Genomic DNA, 20,950 nt, shown 5'->3' on the forward strand with positions numbered 1-20,950 from the left:
CGCGGGGGTTATATTACTGTATACAGTGCTGGGGATTATATTACTGTATACAGCGCGGGGGTTATATTACTGTATACAGCGCGGGGGGTTATATTACTGTATACAGCGCTGGGGTTATATTACTGTATACAGCGCTGGGGGTTATATTGCTGTATACAGTGCTGGGGATTATATTACTGTATACAGCGCGGGGGTTATATTACTGTATACAGCGCGGGGTTATATTACTGTATACAGCGCTGGGGTTATATTACTGTATACAGCGCGGGGGGGTTATATTACTGTATACAGCGCTGGGGGTTATATTACTGTATACAGCGCTGGGGGTTATATTGCTGTATACAGCGCTGGGAGTTATATTACTGTATACAGCGCTGGGGGGTTATATTACTGTATACAGCGCTGGGGGGTTTATATTACTGTATACAGCGCTGGGGGTTATATTACTGTATACAGCGCTGGGGGTTATATTACTGTATACAACGCTGGGGGTTATATTACTGTATACAGCGCGGGGGTTATATTACTGTATACAGCGCTGGGGTTATATTACTGTATACAGCGCGGGGGTTATATTACTGTATACAGCGCTGGGGTTATATTACTGTATACAGCGCGGTGGTTATATTACTGTATACAGCGCTGGGGTTATATTACTGTATACAGCGCGGGGGTTATATTACTGTATACAGCGCTGGAGGTTATATTACTGTATACAGCGCGGGGGTTATATTACTGTATACAGCACTGGGGGGTTATATTACTGTATACAGCGCTGGGGGTTATATTACTGTATACAGTGCTGGGGGTTGTATTACTGTATACAGCGCTGGGGGTTATATTACTGTATACAGTGCTGGGGTTATATTACTGTATACAGCGCTGGGGGTTATATTACTGTATACAGTGCTGGGGTTATATTACTGTATACAGCGCTGGGGGTTATATTACTGTATACAGCGCTGGGGGTTATATTACTGTATACAGTGCTGGGGTTATATTACTGTATACAGTGCTGGGGGTTGTATTACTGTATACAGCGCTGGGGGTTGTATTACTGTATACAGTGCTGGGGTTATATTACTGTATACAGCGCGGGGGTTATATTACTGTATACAGCGCGGGGGTTATATTACTGTATATAGCGCTGGGGGGTTATATTACTGTATACAGCGCTGGGGTTATATTACTGTATACAGCGCGGGGGTTATATTACTGTATACAGCGCTGGGGGTTATATTACTGTATACAGCGCGGGGGTTATATTACTGTATACAGCGCGGGGGTTATATTACTGTATACAGTGCTGGGGTTATATTACTGTATACAGTGCTGGGGTTATATTACTGTATACAGCGCGGGGGTTATATTACTGTATACAGTGCTGGGGTTATATTACTGTATACAGCGCTGGGGGTTGTATTACTGTATACAGCGCTGGGGGTTATATTACTGTATACAGCGCTGGGGGATATATTACTGTATACAGCGCGGGGGTTATATTACTGTATATAGCGCTGGGGGGTTATATTACTGTATAAAGCGCTGGGGTTATATTACTGTATACAGCGCGGGGGTTATATTACTGTATATAGCGCTGGGGGGTTATATTACTGTATACAGTGCTGGGGTTATATTACTGTATACAGCGCTGGGGGTTATATTACTGTATACAGCGCTGGGGGTTATATTACTGTATACAGCGCTGGGGGTTATATTACTGTATATAGCGCTGGGGGGTTATATTACTGTATACAGTGCTGGGGTTATATTACTGTATACAGTGCTGGGGTTATATTACTGTATACAGTGCTGGGGTTATATTACTGTATACAGCGCTGGGGGTTATATTACTGTATACAGTGCTGGGGTTATATTACTGTATACAGCGCTGGGGGATATATTACTGTATACAGCGCGGGGGTTATATTACTGTATATAGCGCTGGGGGGTTATATTACTGTATACAGCGCTGGGGGTTATATTACTGTATACAGCGCTGGGGGTTATATTACTGTATACAGTGCTGGGGTTATATTACTGTATACAGTGCTGGGGGTTGTATTACTGTATACAGCGCTGGGGGTTATATTACTGTATACAGTGCTGGGGTTATATTACTGTATACAGCGCGGGGGCTATATTACTGTATACAGCGCTGGGGGGTTATATTACTGTATACAGCGCTGGGGGGTTATATTACTGTATACAGCGCTGGGGTTATATTACTGTATACAGCGCGGGGGTTATATTACTGTATACAGCGCTGGGGGTTATATTACTGTATACAGCGCGGGGGTTATATTACTGTATACAGCGCTGGGGGTTATATTACTGTATACAGCGCTGGGGGATATATTACTGTATACAGCGCGGGGGTTATATTACTGTATATAGCGCTGGGGGGTTATATTACTGTATACAGCGCTGGGGTTATATTACTGTATACAGCGCGGGGGTTATATTACTGTATACAGCGCTGGGGGTTATATTACTGTATACAGCGCGGGGGTTATATTACTGTATACAGCGCTGGGGGTTATATTACTGTATACAGCGCTGGGGGATATATTACTGTATACAGCGCGGGGGTTATATTACTGTATATAGCGCTGGGGGGTTATATTACTGTATACAGCGCTGGGGTTATATTACTGTATACAGCGCGGGGGTTATATTACTGTATACAGCGCGGGGGTTATATTACTGTATATAGCGCTGGGGGGTTATATTACTGTATACAGCGCTGGGGTTATATTACTGTATACAGCGCGGGGGTTATATTACTGTATACAGCGCGGGGGTTATATTACTGTATACAGCGCTGGGGGTTATATTACTGTATACAGCGCTGGGGGATATATTACTGTATACAGCGCGGGGGTTATATTACTGTATATAGCGCTGGGGGGTTATATTACTGTATACAGCGCGGGGGTTATATTACTGTATACAGTAATATCATCTGGAGACCCTGTAGTTTCTCCGTGACCCCGGCGTTGCGTTCCTCTTGTTATGTTGGATGGTGTTTGAATCCTACGTGTGACCCCTGAGAAGAGAGGTGGATTCAAACAGGTTACTCTGTGGGGGTAATCAATCTCGGTTACTGTATTTGACATCAGGCTGTCGGGGGGTCCCTGCTCGGCAGGGTGCTGGCAGACCACAGCTTGATATATATAGTGTAACAGCGTGAGGGTCTCCTCTGTGGTGGGCTGTAGGAAAACTGCTCTTTTAAGTAAAAAAAAGTCATGAACTAGAAAGAAGTACCCAGTGCACCCAGATGTGGTGGAAATGATGTCTGGTGTTGCCGGTTCTCCAATGTGGAAGGAACCTGGCTTGGCTTTAAGGGCTAGACAGCTACTGCCGGCTTCAGACTTATGTGAGGTTGAGCTATTAAGAGATACCTGGGGGAGGTAGACTTAGACTTGCCTGCCTTGCTGTGACGCGTTAGAATTAATATCAGGGTGTGCTGATTAATATCATGCTTGTGAGAGGTAAAACTAACCCAGGAACGCCATATAGTACCAAGATGCCAGTTATCAAGACCCTGTATGCTTTAATGTCTCCAGCAGGTCTAGTGTTCCTATTTATGTGCTCCAGGCAGTATAGGGCTTCACCTTTTCTATCGTGCCCAGGTGCTCCTCCTGAAGCCATCATATGGACTTTAATGCATAGGATACCTGAATTAATGAACGGTTTTTTCCCAGTGCAGATAGCGCAGATAATATCTTTTACTGTTCCTTTCGTAAAGCGGCAGCGAAACATTCTGTCTCCCCGCGTCTCGGCTAACGCACAGAAAGCGAGCGTTACAGTGGCTTTTTTGTTTTAATACCGTAATAATTACCCTCCGACGGCTCCGAGGAAATGACTGTGACATTAAAACAAATACGAGAATCATTTAGCCGAGCTCCCAGCGTTCCGTGACATTCCTTAAATCTGCTCGGAGATATACAGTCTGACTGTAAAGGAAGCCGGCGCAATAACACACAAGCCCGCCTAAAAACTCCAAATGGCCCTCATTAACTTCTGACCCAATTTAACGAGCGGCGCGGAAGGAATAATTGGTCCCCTCCGTTCTGAAACCCCCCTGCCTCTTTTATTTTGCGTGCGGACCCCCATGCCTCATTCAGGCAGGGGGCGAGCCCCTGTGTACGTGTAACCTTTCCTAATTTGCTTACATTGGACCCGGTCTGTCCTCTGTCCTTGGCATCCCACCCGATGCCTTTCTTTGCGTTCCGAGGAGTGAACTCTCTTTAACGTGGTCTCCAGCTCCTTTAAGCCCATTAAACAGGGCGCGCGATGCAAACCACCGGCCTAATAGCGGTAAATGACCCGTGAATTCTTCCTCCTCCTTGGTTTTAATGACTTACAGTATGGAGCCGAGCCTCCGTGACCACACACACAAGACGTCGCGGGCCAACTAAGTATCAAATGCTACGCTGGAGAGAAAAACGTAACCGGCGCTGGCTTGTGGCTCCTTGGCACGCAACCCAACGCAATTAGCCTGATGGCTTTACGGCTCCCTCCTGACCCGTCACATGCTCAGGAATATAGTTTCCTCTCCGCTCACGTAGAGTAGCTCGGATCGTTGTACCGAGCGTCGGTCATGACCAGAAATCAGCAGGACTCCATCCACCACAGACCCGTCTTAGATATCTGTCGCCATAGGAACTGCTATAATCCAAGCTGGTGACGGGAGGAGGCTGGCGTCTTAGCCTTTCCTGACAAATAATTTCTGTATTTTATTTTTACTGTACGACGGCCTGAATTGTACATTTGTGGGTCGGTTACTGTAATATAAAAAAATATAAAAAATTAAATGTAAAGCAAACAAACTTTTTTTTTTAGTTTTTCCATTTACAGAAAAAAAAAAACCTATAAAAAAAATATCGGAAAATCCCATACGTTGTAATGGATATTATTTACATACAGCGGGTCGTTTCCTTCGGGGTATTATATATATATATATATATATATATATATATATATAGAACAGACATTTACATTAGCAGACCTTTGCTCTTTTAGCATCTACTATAAATATATATAAAGAGGAAAAAATAAATAATAAAGTCAAATAAAAATAACAAATAAAGCAATGTCTGATTTTTTTAAAAGGAAGAAAATCAATAATAAAATAAACTATGAAAAATAATAAAAGATAAAAATGTATAAAAAATAAAATGAATAGTCTAATAATAATAGTACACATTTTTAACATATATAAAAATGAATGTAAAAAAAAAAATAGAAATAAGAACGCAATTTAAAGTTTCTGCTGTTAATTATATTCTCCCAACCATTTATCTGTCTCATAGAGGAGTGCGTCCTTTAGGATTGCACTCCTTTTAGTAGTGTTGCCCCTCATAGGGGGGGCATTGTTCCCCCCAATACCCGTCATCCATCCATGCACCTGACTCATTACGCAGTGTCAAATACTGCCGTCACGACCCAATCCGGGTTATTACCAGCCTTGTATGATGTAATCTCATGCTGTCCGTTGGCTTTCGGTATGTAGATATACTGTGTGTTCGGTATTGCTCATTAGAATGTGCCATTTCCTGCAGCTGGCTGATAGGATGATGGGAATTGTAGTCCCCACCAACTACTGAGATTGGTTTCCTCTGATTTTTACCCATAGTTTTTTTTAACCTGGCAAACACAGTCAAGCTTCTTCTGTGATTAGTAAGGGTTAAGCGCAGAGCCCGCTTACCACCTCTGCTGGGTGTCTGCTTTCTTGAAGGCGACGGCACTAATAGAAGTGTATCGAGACACCTCTCGCTCCCCGACACTCGAGCGCCCTCCACCGCGGCTGTTTTTTTGCACATTAGCTGTCTCTGAAAGAGCACAAGGAGCTCTCTCTACATCGACGTAATGCAGACGCAGAATAACAGTAAATGGACCTCCTGCTTGGGGGTTTTGCAGACCACCGACCGTGTGACACGTGTGGTCCGGCACCTGGAGACCGCAGGGAACGCATTCTGTCACGTGTCACCTATCACGTTATCATCACTCCTTTCCCAAACATTTCTAGTTTGAAAATGTCACATCTCGGGGAGTTCTCTCCTCCTCTCCAATTTTCTTTCTCTTTTTTTTTCCCCACTCCTTTACGCATTAAAAAAATCTTTAAAAAAAGAACCCAGACGGGCCGGCGAGAGAGCGCTGAATGAGGAGCAGACAGCATGGCGATAGCGCCATTTAAAAAAAATAAACATTTCCCAGGGTTGCAAACATCGAGAAGGTCCGTGTCTGTCAGACATATTTTAATAATCATTTTGAAGCAATCAGCAATAGAGCTCGTTTTGATAACACATGAAAAAGACAGGCTTTTAGCTCCTCCCTTCCCCAGAGTCCTGCACCAGTTATAAATGTTAAAAAAAAATACAAAATAAGAAGTTCTGCAGACAGACATGAAGGGACACGTGTTCTAAGCACCAGAGTCAACCTTTGAGCTTCACAGGAAGGCCCTAGAGGTTCTCCCCTCGGTTAACATATGGGGGTTAAACGGTGGTGTAGGGCAGCAGGTCGAGCCTGTCAGGACAATAGGGAGCCTGTCAGGACAATAGGGAGCCTGTCAGGACAATAGGGAGCCTGTCAGGACAAAGCTCACTTCCACCTGGAGCCAACCGGAGGTATTAATCGCAGTGGATTAAAAGGAATCTGAGGGGCAATATTATCCTGCGTAGGAATCTGGGGGGGGTATTATCCTGCACAGGAATCTGGGGGGGGGGTATTATCCTGCACAGGAATCTGGGGGGGGGGGGGGTATCCTGCACAGGAATCTGAGCCGAGATTCCTGTAACAGATTGTTTATAAAAAGCCAGTGGATCCCATAACGCTATTACAATGAAGAGAGAATTAATTAAGCACAGAGTATACTTCTCTCTCCCGGTCACTGTACACTGCCCTAACTCACCCAGTATACTGCCCTAACTCACCCAGTATACTGCCCTAACTCACCCAGTATACTGCCCTAACTCACCCAGTATACTGCCCTAACTCACCCAGTATACTGCCCTAACTCACCCAGTATACTGCCCTAACTCACCCAGTATACTGCCCTAACTCACCCAGTATACTGCCCTAACTCACCCAGTATACTGCCCTAACTCACCAAGTATACCGCCCTAACTCAATGAGTATACTGCCCTAACTCAGCAAGTATACTGCCCTCACTAGCTTATTGAGTATACTGCCCTCTCTAGCCTACTGAGTATACTGCTCTAACGCAATGAGTATACTGCCCTCACTAGCTTACTGAGGGTACTGAGTATACGGTGAATCTTAATAAATGCAGAGGCACGCAGGGTGTGTCTGGCACTATTGTGTAAATTATTCACATAAACCAAAAATAGATTATTGACGTAATTAATAATTTATGGTATCCAAAAATATGTTATAGATGCCTTAATATTCTAGTCAGACGTTTACTGTAATAATTCATTCAAGAGGCTGATGATGTCACAGTAGCTGAGGTTTCATGACGTCAGAGTAGTTGGCAAAGTACCGTATTTGCTCGATTATAAGACGAGGTTTTTTTCAGAGCAAATGCTCTGAAAAATACCCCTCGTCTTCTAATCGGGGTCGTCTTCTAATCAGACCTCAAATAGAGGTCTGATTAGGAGACTAAGATCCAGATCCCCCGCACCGCTGCAGGGGACCTGGATCCTCCTGTCTCACCCGACTCCCCCCCCCCCCCCCCTCATCATACACACACTTACCTGCTGTGTTGCCGGGGCAGCGGGTTGACGTCTAAGCGATCCGCGTAGACAACATCCGCTGCAGCCGGAAGGAGGTGTGGCTAGCAGCGGGGGTTGTCTGCGTCCGTCGCATAGACCTTCCCCGACTGTCAGAGATCAGAGTTCCCCGCACCGGTGCGGGGAACTCTGATCTCTGACAGCCGGGGAAAGTATACACGACGGACGCATACAAACCCCCGCTGCTAGCCACACCTCCTTCTGGCTGCAGCAGAAGGCGACGTCAACCCGCTGCCCCGGCTGGAAGCACCGGTAAGAGAGGGGGGAGAGCGGGGGAAGGGGGGGGGAGAGTGTGTGTGTGTGTGTGTGTGTTAGTTAGTTAGTTAAATGGGGGTATAGGGTGTGTGTGTTAAATGGGGGCATAGGGCATTTCTGGAGTGGCGTTAAGGGGGCATTTAATAGAGCACTCTGCCTCCTGAAATGCCTTATACCTCCCTATATGCCACTCTGCCCCATAATATGCCTTTTAACCCCCTAAATGGCAGAGTGGCATATAGTGGTATAAGGCATTTCTGGAGGCAGAGTGCGCTATACAATGCCTTTTAACTCCCTTAATGCCACTCTGCCTCCTGAAATGCCTTATACCTCCCTATATGCCACTCTGCCCCATAATATGCATTTTAACCCCCTAAATGCCAGAATGGGATATAGGGGTATAAGGCATTTCTGGAGGCAGAGTGGCACATAGGGGGTCAAAAGGCATACCATGGGGCACAGTGGCATATAGAGGGTTAAAAGGCATATCATGGGCCACAGTGCCATATTGGAGTGGCAAGCCTGGGGGCAGATGTGCGTAACTGGGGGACAGGTTGGAAAATACAAGTAATAAGAACAAAAAAAATCTTTTTCTCAATCATAGCTTTTATTAAAAAAAATAGTTTACATGAATTAACATTTACTGGTAAAACTTTTTTCCTTTGGGGTCGTCTTATATTCAGGCTTTTTCTTTTTTTCCTAAGTTAATATTCAGATTTTGGGGGGTCGTCTTATAATCAGGGTCGTCTTATAATCGAGCAAATACGGTAGGTTCAGGAGGCCAACCACATATTCATAAAAGCTTATTATAGCAGCTTATCAACGTAACTACTAACATGTCACAGGTCGCAACCCCATCTGTCAAAGCCCCCCCAAATAAATCTATAAATATATTTCAACCCACACAGTATATACCAACTTCCATTATATTCACCCGCATTAAATACACACGCCCTCCATGAATCGTTATTTATTATATGACACTTTTTCCATGTTCCGTGTGTTCATTCTACATGTATGTACAACCACATGGATTGGATGCTTTTACAAAGGTCTTTAAGAATGTTTATCTTCTTCTTTTACTTGGCTTAGCAGATATTGGGAAATAATGGGGAAATGTTTTATATAATCATTGTTTAATAATAAATGAAGCACACGGGAGATGAAAACACCTGAGCAGGCCAGGGGGTTATTGGCTCCTAGGAGAGCTAACTGGTTCTCCACCATCCCGCTCTACCTTCTTCAACTAAATGGTTTGGAAATCCTTCACAACATCAGTAATAACAACAGATTTTTGGACCCCCCCCCCTAATGTACAATAACCATTGTCTTAAAGTCTGTTCAAAAAAGTATTCCTGAGAATTGCTTCTCAGTAACTCTTCTGTTACAAGGTTTCCCTTCAACTTAGACCATTCCATTGGTTGCTATGGTGATAGAACTTTCGCAACATTCCATTGGTTCCACAGGTGATCGTTCCAAATGTAACACTGGGTTTCAGAATGTTAGTATTGCACACAATCAAAGAAAAGTAACCTTTTATCATAGTACCTCGTGAGTTAACCGATTAATGCCAAATACACGGTATTTGTGGGAAATAATAAGGTCAAATAAAACGTATGAACTATAGTGAAGTCTAACAGAATTTTATTGAGGTATTGATTCTGTTGGAAGTAATAATTCTGTTTATGGATAACATGAATATCCTCCGGTGGAAACAGATGGAAAGACACTGCCAGAAGCCCGGAGATGACAGAGGCTTCCATCACGGCTGTCATTGTAGGAATGTTCTTGACTCCGTGGTGGTGAAGACAGTAAGACAAATGGTGGATTTTCCATGTGTCTGGGCTGTCTGGTGGCGATGGTCTCTGACGTCTCGTACCTTCAACAGCAGTTGCTCCATCTTTGCTGAAAGCTGACAGCCAGTGGGGTTCTCCAGCTGTCCTCCGTTCAGCTTCACATCCACCATCACTTCAAGGTGTTTGTCCACGCTCTGTGTCTCTTGCTTCTCGGCAGACTGCTGCTCATCTAAGCGGTTGTTGACGGGCGCTATCTATGCCTCGAAGCTTCTCGTGGCGGTGGAAAGTTTCATGCCGAGCTGCTCTGCCCTGAGAAGCTGCTCCCACGCGTAATCTTCTGCAGCAGAAACTCTTTTCTCCAGGGCTCGTATAGCGTTGTCTCTGCAGGCTATGCGCTCAAGCAAGGTGACTTTCTCATTTTCCTCACCCAGGCATCGTACTAAGTCCTTGTTCTGCCGATGAAGACCATCGATAACTGTCCGTAGCTTTTTGATGTCCTCGCCGTGGGTGGTATCCGACAGAGACGTTTTGTCCTGAGACACCCGAGAGCCTCCAGGTCTTGCCTGTTGATTCTGGCGTCTCGTTGTCTCTTTTAGATGTCCCCGTTTTCGGTCTCTATCCGCTGCCCTTCGTTTGCGTTCCAGAGCCGAGACCCGGTCTGCAAGATGGGACAGGGAACGTCTGCGTTCTATTTCCATCTGGAACATGGTGTTATTTATGTTCACAATAGAACGCGCAATCTCCATGTAGAGGTCGGCCTCGTGTGCCTTTCTTCCTCTAGTAGATTTTCTCATTTCAGTTAATAAGAAAAGTATGATAAAGGCGCCGAGGCAGCCCACGATAATCAGAAGAGTATCCAACATCTTCTCGCTCGCCTGCTCTGTTGAGCAATGAAGTGTATGAGGTTTCACCGGGTTTATACAGCCTGTGCTACTGATGACATCACAGAGATGCTGATGATGTCACAATAGGTGAGGTTGCTTTATGACAGAGTGGGCGGGGCCTTAACCCTTTCAGTGCCAAGCACAAATGGGGCAATCTATCTATGGTCTCAGGAGTTGGAGCCTGTTTATTCTCTCTGATTAACTGATTGTTCTCTGTATATAATTCGGGAAGGGAAAGAGATGTCTGTTGTTTTGCTTTAGAGCTCAGCGCTATTAGATGGCTACGAACCGCGCATTTATAAGCGCACCAACTATGTATTGGGGAGATTTCTGTGGTTTCATTCTCCTCAAAGAAGAATCTGTGATTTTACCTGCATAATTTTGATTTTCCCTATTCTGCAAAACCGCATTGTTTAATCTCCGGTCTCTATTAGGAACCTTAACATTTCTTTCTTGAGTTGTCATCACAATGACGTTATGATCGGTCCAAATCGTATCTAAAATTAGGATCTTAGCTACTCTCTGTAGGTCTCCTATAATCATGTCTCATCTCGAGTATGAGAGGTGGACCTGTGAAAAGTGCGTGAAATCCTGATCCCCGGACTAAATGCTCTCTGAAAATTGTTGTAATTTCTTAGTTTGTTAAATCTCCTTATAGGTTTATCCTCTCAAGTTTTAGATTTCCTGATATTAGGTTTAGACCAGCGGGTTTCTTGTGTTAGAGCCACATCAATACGCTCTTTTTTAATGTTTTGGTTAATACGGCTCTTTTATAATTCGTATTTAGCCCTTGGACGTTGAAGGTCATCCATTTAATCATAGGTGTCTATCTGTGACTAGTACCGCAGTATGGCGAATCTCCCTATAAAACCCAAAACATACAAGACATACATTGGACTAGAAACCACGAGATGTATACGAGAGGGGATGGTCCTCTGTAACAGCGCTTCCCCACAAAACATTGGTAGCACGAGAGTAAAGACTCTTGGTGGAGTCCAGAGCAAAAGAACAGTAGGGGGCGCTCGTGTATACCGGTTTCAAAAAATAGAAAAATAAAAACTGAAAAAAATGATGTCTTAATATTAAACACAGGTAATATCACTGTAAGTCTATATAATGCACTCACAATGTATACGTGTGTTCAGGCTTCAAGAAACAATCCAGTCCTCCAGATGGATATGTGATGAATATATGTAAGGAAGCAGAAAAACAGGTAGGGACCCCAATGGTGTAGTGTCAAGCAGTGATTGTAACACGCAAATACAGAAATGCACTTACACTTTTTGAGGGGGTATGGAACCCTTACACATCAACTGTCTTTCTTCTGCTTTTCTTCCAACGACTCTGGATGGTCTATTTATGTGGAACTGTGTTCAGTGATTAAATCAAGCTGAATCCACTGTATGGTATGGTATAAAATACTATTTATTTAAGGCTACAAGCCAAAATAAAAAATTATTAACAATCATCCACCAAGGGATGTTAAAAAGTTAATAAAAAGTCCAAATAAAAGAATAAGAAGAGCTCAAATAAAATCCTCAACGCGTTTCGCCAAGTTCGTGGCTTCATCAGGAGTATCTTCGTTACCGGTGTGTGGTCCTTTTAAAATGTGTGCGGCGCCATCTTGATTTGCCGGCGTCTGACGTCAACACGTCTGTTGTCGTCATTCCGTCTGTTCACCCGTCATTCCGTCTGTCTTCTAGTCCTCAGACGTTCCGTGGGACTCAGAGAAAATAGGTAAGAAAAAAATCTTTATTGTTCCATTTATAGCGATCGGGTATAATGGTAAGTACCATAATCCCGTGATCGCCCGCTACGCCGGCAACAAGCACCCACCGACGCGCCCCTACACCCTACACTAAGTGAAGAATGAATGAATACGTCACCCGCCGAGACGGCAGCAAGAGGTGTCGGGTAATACTATATTTACAGTGCCGCTTATTTCATCGATCGGGAGCCTACCCCTAGATAGCGGAGTGGGTGATAGAGAAACATGTGGGGGACACAATATGAGAGGAGACTAGGACAGAGCGTGCAGCAGGGAACTGAAGTAAGTATTTCCGGGTATAGTGTATGTCCGTACTCGAATCTTATGTTGAATTATGTATATTTCTAGGGGCGATGGACTCCAGTGGGAGAAATATAGAAAGAATGTCGGGAATGCCGTTCATCGTATAAGGACGGCATAAGGGCTACCCGAAAAGCTGTTTGCCTAGGTGGATATTGTACTATTCTACCTAAGTGACTAGAAAATTGATTCTTGTGTAGATAAAAAACATGACAAATAAACATAAATTGTCAATGAGTGGTAAGTATTCATTATATGTACTAAGATATGTTTTTAATGTTGTTGCTATCATGTAGGTAGGTAAATTGAATCAAAAAACTTTTTAACTAATGTGATTCATTCTGTTGTATACTCAATAAAATTCCACTGTTGAAATGTAAAAAATAAAAAATAAAAATGAAATAAAGGGTTGAACCAATTGGAAAAATAAATCATTGTCACGATCCCGGCCGGCGTGCGGGTAGAGGGTGCTCGCAGCGTCGCACTCCCGTTCGGAGCGCGTCGCCCGAGTACCCGTTACGCCGGGATCTCATACGGAGCGGGTCGCCCGAGTACCCGCGACGTTACGGTCCCGTCCGGGACACGTCGCCCGGGTGCTCGTGGCGTCCCGCTCCGGTGAGAAGTGCTTCACCCGAGTACCCACGAGTAGCGGGTACCCGGTACTTACCCCTCCAGGACCGATGCCGCAACGGTGTGTCTTCATACGCGGCGGTTCACATGAAAGAACCGCCGCACAATGATAGACACCCACGGCATCATACACCACGCCCCCCTTCTGAATCTAGTCTCCAATGGAGGAGACGAAAAGTCCATTGGACGGCACCCCTGATGGGGGCGGAGCTTAGAAAGGCGGTTGGTTTAAAAGCTGAGCACAGATACCTGTTCAGTGCTCAGTTGTTCTTACAACTTAGCTGTATGTGTACCTATTGCCAAGACCTTCTATACCTGATACCCGGTGCCGACCTCTGCTTGCCTTGTGACCTTGTTGACCTCTCTACTCCTGACCCGGATTGCCTGACCCTTCTATGCCTGATACCCGGTGCCGACCTCTGCTTGCCTTGTGACCTTGTTGACCTCTCTGCTCCTGACCCGGATCGCCTGACCCTTCTATGCCTGATACCCGGTACCGACCTCTGCTTGCCTTGTGACCTTGTTGACACCTCTGCTCCTAACCCGGATTGCCTGACTCTTCTATACCTGATACCCGGTGCTGACCTTTGCTTGTCTTGTGACCTTGCTGACCTCTCTGCTCCTAACCCGGATTGCCTGACTCTTCTATACCTGATACCCGGTGCTGACCGCTGCTTGCATAGTGAACGCACTCCCCTGCATCCTGGTTTCCTCACCTGTACCATCGTAATACACATATTTGTTCATGGGGATTTATTTGGTGTTGTATGGTATGTAGGTTCGGCTGTGAGTGTGTATGTGAAAAAATATGAAGGAATGTTTGCTGCATTTACTGCAGTGTGTGAGTTTATGTATGTATGCCGTGTTTGAAGTTGTCAATTACATTTTCACATGTATGTCAATAAGTCCAACTCCATGTTAAGACCACCTTTTTTAAAGGTTTTTAATTTAAAAATCCATTCAGTCTCCCGTTTGGACAAATTATCTACCGTACTGCCCCCTCTCCAATTGGGAGGAACCCAGTCTATCCCTATAATTTTAAAGGACTCTGTAGAGTATTTCGGGCACGTGTTGCAGTGTCTAGGGATGCTGTGTTTGATGTTTTTGTTTCTTATGTTGCCAAGGTGTTCTAACACCCTCTCCTTCATGGGTCTTATCGTCCTGCCCACATATTGTAGGCCACATCCACACTCTAATAGGTAAACTATATTTTTCGTTAAACAGTTTATAAAATGCTTTATAGTGTATGTTTGACCCGTTATTGTGCCTATAAATTGATTCGTTTTTTTAGGTAGAGATGTGCACATCTTACAGTGGCCACATTTAAAAAACCCATTTGGTTTATTTCCTACGAACATTTGGTTTTTTTTTACTGCTATATGTTTTGGTAGGACACTCGGGGCTAATATTGTTTTTAGTGATCCTGTTTTTTTAAAATTATCTGTGGTCTGTCGGGTAATACTGTACCTAAGACCTCATCATTTTTTTTTGTTTTTTGCCAATGTTTGTTTATGATTTGTTTAATCTTATTTGCCTGAGTGTTGTACTGTGTAAAAAATGAAAAGCTGAAATCCCTTTCTTTAGGTGTTTTCAATGACATGTTTTTATTCCCCAGTAGTAGTTGTTTGTCCACTGCTTCTACTTCTTGGAGACTCTCGTTTAGTTTTTCTTCTGGGTAGTTTTTTTCCATGAATTTCTGCTTAATTTCATTTGCTTTAATTTCGAAGTCCTCTCTCTTGGTACAATTCCTCTTCACCCTCAGGAGTTGACCCTTAGGGATGTTATTGAGCCATTGAGGATGATGGCAACTGTTATAATTTATGTATCCGTTTCTGTCTGTAGGTTTGCTATAGTTTCTTGAGCATATCTGATTATCTTCCGAAAACAGTTCTACATCTAAAAACTCGATTTGTTGGCTCTGGATATTTGAGGTGAACTTTAGATTGAACTTATTGTTATTAGTGTATTTTATAAATTCATTCAACTTATCCTTTGATCCGCTCCAGATTATAAGGATATCGTCTATGTATCTCTTCCAGAGCACCAGGTTTGCACCGAATGGGTTGTTGTTCCATATGAATTGATTCTCCCATTCCGCTACAAATAGATTGGCGTAGCTCGGTGCAAACCTGGTGCCCATGGCAGTACCGCAAAGTTGGAGGAAGAAGTCTTCCTCAAACCAAAAATAATTATGTGTCAATATATAGTTAATGCATTTTAAAATGAATGATTTTTGTAGTGGATTTATGTCTGTGTCCCTCGATAGTGTCCTATTTATAGCTTCCAATCCTTGTTCGTGGTCAATGATGGTGTATAGAGAGGAGACATCCATTGTAGCCCAAAGACAGCCTGGGGACCATGGTATATCCTTCAGTGTATTTAAAAAGTGGGTAGTGTCCTTGAGATATGCCGGAATTTTTGGAACGTATTTCTGGAGGAAGAAATCCACGTATTCAGACGTGTTGCATGTAAGTGAATCGATACCACTAATAATGGGTCTGCCGGGTGGCGCCTTCAGATCCTTATGAATCTTCGGAAGAAAATAAAAAACCGGTAATCTTGGATGTTCTTTTTTTAGGTAAATAAACTCCTTCTTGTTAAAGATTCCTTGTTCTAGACCTTCCTCTAGGATGTCATATAGCACTATACTAAATTCCTTTGTGGGGTCCTTGTTTAGTCTCCTATATGTGATAGTATCTCCTAAAATTCTTCTGGATTCTTTTATGTAGTAAAGGCGATCCATCACCACCGTGGCTCCTCCTTTATCCGCCTGCTTAACAACTATATCATGTTTCTCTTTAATAGTCGTAATGCCGTTTGTTCATTCTTATTCAGATTATACGTTTTGGTTTTATTACCCAGTTTTTCCAAATCTCTTTGTATGAGGTCAGCGAAGACTTCTATATGTTGACTTTTTTCATTTTGTGGAAAGAATTCTGATTTAGGTTTGAGACTCGTGTGTGAAAATTGTTCTAGTGTTATCTCCCCACTTATATCTATTCTTTCTGGTCTACAGAAGAACCTTTTTACCGTGAGTTTCCTTAGATACTTCTGAATGTCTAAAAAAAAGTTGAAACTGGTTGGGGCCTCTGGCCGGCGCAAATTTTAAACCTTTTTTAAGTAAACTTATTTTGTTTTGTGTGAGGGTAAAGGGTCTGAAGCCGCCAGGACCCTTGGATACCATTCCAATCTGTTAAACCGAATCTAAGTCATTCTGCGATGGTATAATGACTTCCCCGTTGTCTTCTCTCACTCTGCCTCTCTCTGTCCGCTCCTGTCTCCTCTCTTCCTTCTCCTCACTATGAACCAAACACTTCATGAAATCATAATCTTACTAATGAAGCGACATTGTTTATCTTTTCATTGTTCCTGTTATACGAAGCTGAAGTAGATGAAACGTATTCACATGTGAACCCACGTTATACAATCATATCTTGTGACTTATTTGTATGGTGACTGCTTTACCAATCGATGTTAATTCTGTCTTCTTTAAGTTAACTTGTATATGTGCTTCATATTACTCTGGTTATCGAGTGATTGTCCCACTCTTTATCTAATTCCCCTCTCCCCACTTACCATGACTACCCTTCAATAATGTCCCTCAATTACTGTTATTCTTCACTTCTTCCCACTTAATGAGCTAATAGTGCATTAATCTTTATCTTAAGTGATCTCTTTTCCATTACTATATTTTATTACTGTGAGATAATAATAATAAAAAAAAAATAATAATAAGGGTAGAGGAAGGGGGAAATATATATTACTATTATATAATAATAAGTTTATACAGACGTAAGCCCTCCCCGCCATCTCAATAATATGCTGGTCAGCCTGTTCCAAAAAATATTCCTGAGAATTGCTTCTCTTTAACTCTTCTGTTACAAGGTTTCCCTTCTGCTTAGACCAGTCCATTGGTTGCTACGGTGATAGAACTTTCGCAACATTCCATTGGTTCCACAGGTGATTGTTCTAAATGTAACACTGGGTCTCAGAATGTTAGTATTGCACACAAACAAAGAAAAGTAACCTTTTATCATAGTACCTCGTGAGTTAACCGATTAATGCGAAATACACGGTATTTGTGGGAAATAATAAGGTCAAATAAAACGTATGAACTATATTGAAGTCTAACAGAATTTTATTGAGATATTGATTCTGTTGGAAGTAATAATTCTGTTTATGGATAACATGAATATCCTCCGGTGGAAACAGATGGAAAGACACTGCCAGAAGCCCGGAGATGACAGAGGCTTCCATCACGGCTGTCATTGTAGAAATGTTCTTGACTCCGTGGTGGTGAAGAAAGTAAGACAAATGGTGGATTTTCCATGTGTCTGGGCTGTCTGGTGGCGATGGTCTCTGACGTCTCGTACCTTGAACAGCAGTTGCTCCATCTTTGCTGAAAGCTGACAGCCAGTGGGGTTCTCCAGCTGTCCTCCGTTCAGCTTCACATCCACCATCACTTCAAGGTGTTTGTCCACGCTCTGTGTCTCTTGCTTCTCGGCAGACTGCTGCTCGTCTAAGCGGTTGTTGACGGGCGCTATCTATGCCTCGAAGCTTCTCGTGGCGGTGGAAAGTTTCATGCCGAGCTGCTCTGCCCTGAGAAGCTGCTCCCACGCGTAATCTTCTGCAGCAGAAACTCTTTTCTCCAGGGCTCGTATAGCGTTGTCTCTGCAGGCTATGCGCTCAAGCAAGGTGACTTTCTCATTTTCCTCACCCAGGCATCGTACTAAGTCCTTGTTCTGCCGATGAAGACCATCGATAACTGTCCGTAGCTTTTTGATGTCCTCGCCGTGGGTGGTATCCGACAGAGATGTTCTGTCCTGAGACACCTGAGAGCCTCCAGGTCTTGCCTGTTGATTCTGGCGTCTCGTTGTCTCTTTTAGATGTCCGCGTTTTCGGTCTCTATCCGCTGCCCTTCGCTTGCGTTCCAGAGCCGAGACCCGGTCTGCAAGATGGGACAGGGAACGTCTGCGTTCTATTTCCATCTGGAACATGGTGTTATTTATGTTCACAATAGAACGCGCAATCTCCATGTAGAGGTCGGCCTCGTGAGCCTTTCTTCCTCTAGTAGATTTTCTCATTTCAGTTAATAAGAAAAGTATGATAAAGGCGCCGAGGCAGCCCACGATAATCAGAAGAGTATCCAACATCTTCTCGCTCGCCTGCTCTGTTGAGCAATGAAGTGTATGAGGTTTCACCGGGTTTATACAGCCTGTGCTACTGATGACATCACAGAGATGCTGATGATGTCACAATAGGTGAGGTTGCTTTATGACAGAGTGGGCGGGGCCTTAACCCTTTCCGTGCCAACCACAAATGGGGCAATCTATCTATGGTCTCCGGAGTTGGAGCCTTTTTATTCTCTCTGATTAACTGATTGTTCTCTGTAAATAATTCGGGAAGGGAAAGAGATGTCTGTTGTTTTGCTTTAGAGCTCAGCGCTATTAGATGGCTACGAACCGCGCATTTATAAGCGCACCAACTATGTATTGGGGAGATTTCTGTGGTTTCATTCTCCTTAAAGAAGAAATCTGTAATTTTACCTGCATAATTTTGATTTTCCCTATTCTGCAAAACCGCATTGTTTAATCTCCGGTCTCTATTAGGAACCTTAACATTTCTTTCTTGAGTTGTCATCACAATGACGTTATGATCGGTCCAAATCGTATCTAAAATTAGGATCTTATCTACTCTCTGTAGGTCTCCTAAAATCATGTCTCATCTCGAGTAGGAGAGGTGGACCTGTGAAAAGTGCGTGAAATCCTGATCCCCCGGACTAAATGCTCTCTGAAAATTGTTGTAATTTCTTAGTTTGTTAAATCTCCTTATAGGTTTATCCTCTCAAGTTTCAGACCTTCTGAGATTGAAAGAGATGCCCCTCTTTTTTTGTTCTTATCTAGAGAGGCATTATTAGCAGCTAATTGGTATCCCCTAATTTTAGATTTCCTGATATTAGGTTTAGACCAGCGAGTTTCTTGTGTTAGAGCCACATCAATACGCTCTTTTTTAATGTTTTGGTTAATACGGCTCTTTTATAATTCGTATTTAGCCCTTGGACGTTGAAGGTCATCCATTTAATCATAGGTGTCTATCTGTGACTAGTACCGCAGTATGGCGAATCTCCCTATAAAAACCAAAACATACAAGACATACATTGGACTAGAAACCACGAGATGTATACGAGAGGGGATGGTCCTCTGTAACAGCGCTTCCCCACAAAACATTGGTAGCACGAGAGTAAAGACTCTTGGTGGAGTCCAGAGCAAAGGGTCTGAAGCCGCCAGGACCCTTGGATACCATTCCAATCTGTTAAACCGAATCTAAGTCATTCTGCGATGGTATAATGACTTCCCCGATGTCTTCTCTCGCTCTGCCTCTCTCTGTCCGCTCCTGTCTCCTCTCGTCCTTCTCCTCACTATGAACCAAACACTTCATGAAATCATAATCTAACTATTGAAGCGACATCATTTATCTTTTCATTGTTCCCGTTATACGAAGCTGAAGTAGATGAAACGTATTCACATGTGAACCCACGTTATACAATCACATCTTGTGACTTATTTTTATGGTGACTGCTTTACCAATCGATGTTAATTCTGTCTTCTTTAAGTTAACTTGTATATGTGCTTCATATTACTCTGGTTATCGAGTGATTGTCCCACTCTTTATCTAATTCCCCTCTCCCCACTTACCCTGACTACCCTTCAATAATGTCCCTCAGTTACTGTTATTCTTCACTTCTTCCCACTTAACTTGCTAATAGTGCATTAATCTTTATCTTAAGTGATCTCTTTTCCATTACAATATTTTATTACTGTGAGATTATAAAATAAAAAAATAAATAATAATAATAAGGTTAGAGGAAGGGGGAAATATATATTACTATTATATAATAATAAGTTTATATAGACGTAAGCCTTCCCCGCTATCTCAATAATGTGCTGGTCAGGACAGCGGTGTTACAATAACAATAACCATTGTCTTAAATACTAACAAAATCCTCGAGCTCCACAAGCTTAAAGTCTGTTCAAAAAAGTATTCATGAGAATTGCTTCTCAGTAACTCTTCTGTTACAAGGTTTCCCTTCTGCTTAGACCATTCCATTGGTTGCTATGGTGATAGAACTTTCGCAACATTCCATTGGTTCCACAGGTGATTGTTCCAAATGTAACACTGGGTTTCAGAATGTTAGTATTGCACACAATCAAAGAAAAGTAACCTTTTATCATAGTACCTCGTGAGTTAACGATTAATGCCAAATACACAGTATTTGTGCAAAATAATATTTTCAAATAAAAAGTATGAACTATATTGAAGTTGAACAGAATTTTATTGAGGTATTGATTCTGTTGGAAGTAATAATTCTGTTTATGGATAACATGAATATCCTCCGGTGGAAACAGATGGAAAGACACTGCCAGAAGCCCGGAGATGACAGATGCTTCCATCACGGCTGTCATTGTAGGAATGTTCTTGACTCCGTGGTGGTGAAGACAGTAAGACAAATGGTGGATTTTCCATGTGTCTGGGCTGTCTGGTGGCGATGGTCTCTGACGT

At 43.1% G+C, this 20,950-nt stretch overlaps 1 protein-coding gene across 1 annotated transcript in view; it reads left to right on the forward strand.

The window, feature by feature from the left end:
* The window catches only part of LOC149279523 (dysferlin-like), a 177,522-nt gene that overhangs the window by 52,624 nt on the left and 103,948 nt on the right, over positions 1-20,950 (forward strand). The window lies entirely within an intron of this gene.

Source organism: Sceloporus occidentalis, unplaced genomic scaffold (assembly GCF_023333645.1).
Source record: "Sceloporus occidentalis isolate IW3139 unplaced genomic scaffold, rSceOcc1.0.p SCAF_163, whole genome shotgun sequence".
Lineage (NCBI taxonomy): Eukaryota > Metazoa > Chordata > Lepidosauria > Squamata > Phrynosomatidae > Sceloporus > Sceloporus occidentalis.